Raw genomic sequence first — 2,500 nt, forward strand, 5'->3', positions numbered from 1 at the left:
CAAGGCTCGACGAGAAAGACTGCTGGTTTAGACACTGGGGCAGTGGCAGCCCGCGGGACAGTGTCGGCAGATTCGGCAGCGCAGATTTGTGCGGCTGCAGGTTCGTCGGGGAAAATCGGCAGCGCAGATTTTGCGACGAACATGGGCTGGGCGATGGACTGTCCAGGCCAGGCAGGAAAATTTGTCGAGGGGACACGCTGACGAAACAGCGCTGGTTCAGGCACGGCGGGCAGTGTTGGAATCGGCAGCGCCGACGAAATCGGCAAAGTCGGCAGAATCGGCAGCGCAGATTTTTCGACGAACACGGGCTGGACGCTGGACTGGCCGGGCCATGCAGGAAAATTCATCGAGGGGACACGCTGACGAAACAGCGCTGGTTCAGGCACGGCGGGCAGTGGTGGAATCGGCAGCGCCGACGAAATCGGCAAAGTCGGCAGAATCGGCAGCGGGTGCTGGCGATGGGTCTGGACGGGCTGGATAGTCCAAGGCTCGACGAGAAAGACCGCTGGTTTAGACACTGGGGCAGTGGCAGCCCGCGGGGCAGTGTCGGCAGATTCGGCAGCAGTGTCTGCCGATTCGGCAGCGTTGGCTTGTTGGCGCGGGGGGCCGATGCGAGTGGGGACTTGGGCAGCGGGCAGTGAAAGCAAGAGTTTCCCCGATGCTGCCGGGAAAAACGCTCCCCGGGATGGCCGGGTGAGATGACCCGGCGGCCCGCGACGGGTCATTCAATTCCATGCCCCGTCAACATAACTCCCGATGTACTGTTTGCTTTTTCGGAAGAAGAGATCCATCCCCCCATCCTCGGCCAGCCAAAAACGCTCCAATTAATGGCCGGGTGAGATGACCCGGCGGCCCGCGACGCGTCATTCAATTCCATGCCCCGTCAACATAACTCCCGATGTACTGTTTGCTTTTTCGGAAGAAGAGATCCATCCCCCCATCCTCGGCCAGCCAAAAACGCTCCAATTAATGGCCGGGTGAGATGACCCGGCGGCCCGCGACGCGTCATTCAAATCACTGCCCTATCGGCTACAACTGCTGATGGGTGGGATTAGAGGCCTGCCATGGTGGTGAGGGGCGGCGAGGACCGTGAAAGCTAGAGTTTTTCAGAGGCTGCCAGGAAAAAGGCCCCTCGGGTGGCGGGGTGCGAGGACCAGGCGCGTCATTCAATTCTCTTCCCTATCAACTTGGCTCCCGTTGGCGGGATTGGAGGCCTACTGTTTGTTACAGGGCTAAAATCGTCAGGGGAAGAGCTGACGAAACAATGCTGGTTTGGATGCAGGGGGTAGTGTTGGAATCGGCAGCGCGGACAAAATCGGCAAAGTCGACAAAAAAGACTGTTGGTCTGGACATCGGGGCAGCGGCAGCCATGCCGACAGGGGGGGAAATCGGCAGCGCAGATTTGTGCAGCTGCAGGTTCGTCGGGGAAATCGGCAGCGCAGATTTTTCGATGAACATGGGCTGGAAGATGGACTGTCCAGGCCAGGCAGGGAAATTCGTCAAGGGGACACGCTGACGAAACAGCGCTGGTTTAGACACGGTGGGTGCAGTGTTGGAATCGGCAGCGCCGACGAAATCGGCAAAGTCGGCAGAATCGGCAGCGGGTGCTGGCGATGAGTCTGGACGATTTATAGTCCAGGGCTTGATGGAAAAGACTGTTGGTCCAGACAATGGGGCAGTGGCAGCGCGGATTTGTGCAGCTGCAGGTTCGTCGGGGAAAATCGGCAGCGCAGATTTTTCGACGAACAGGGGCTGGGCGCTGGACTGGCCGGGCCAGGCAGGAAAATTCGTCAGGGGGCCACGCTGACGAAAACAGGGGCTGCGGAGTGGAAAATCGGCAGCGCAGATTTTTCGACGAACAGGGGCTGGACCGGCCGGGCCAGGCAGGAAAATTCGTCAGGGGGGCACGCTGACGAAAAGAGGGGCTGCCGCGTGGAAAATCGGCAGCGCAGATTTTTCGACGAACAGGGGCTGGACTGGCCGGGCCAGGCGGGAAAATTCGTCAGGGGGGCACGCTGACGAAAAGAGGGGCTGCCGCGTGGAAAATCGGCAGCGCAGATTTTTCGACGAACAGGGGCTGGACGCTGGACTGGGCCAGGCAGGAAAATTCGTCAGGGGGCACGCTGACGAAAAGAGGGGCTGCCGCGTGGAAAATCGGCAGCGCAGATTTTTCGACGAACATTCGTCAGGGGGGCACGCTGACGAAAAGAGGGGCTGCCGCGTGGAAAATCGGCAGCGCAGATTTTTCGACGAACATTCGTCAGGGGGGCACGCTGAGGAAAACAGGGGCTGCCGCGTGGAAAATCGGCAGCGCAGATTTTTCGACGAACAGGGGCTGGACGCTGGACTGGGCCAGGCAGGAAAATTCGTCAGGGGGCACGCTGACGAAAAGAGGGGCTGCCGCGTGGAAAATCGGCAGCGCAGATTTTTCGACGAACATTCGTCAGGGGGGCACGCTGACGAAAAGAGGGGCTGCCGCGTGGAAAATCGGCAGCGCAGA

The sequence above is a fragment of the Populus nigra genome, chromosome 2 (assembly GCF_951802175.1).
Source record: "Populus nigra chromosome 2, ddPopNigr1.1, whole genome shotgun sequence".
Lineage (NCBI taxonomy): Eukaryota > Viridiplantae > Streptophyta > Magnoliopsida > Malpighiales > Salicaceae > Populus > Populus nigra.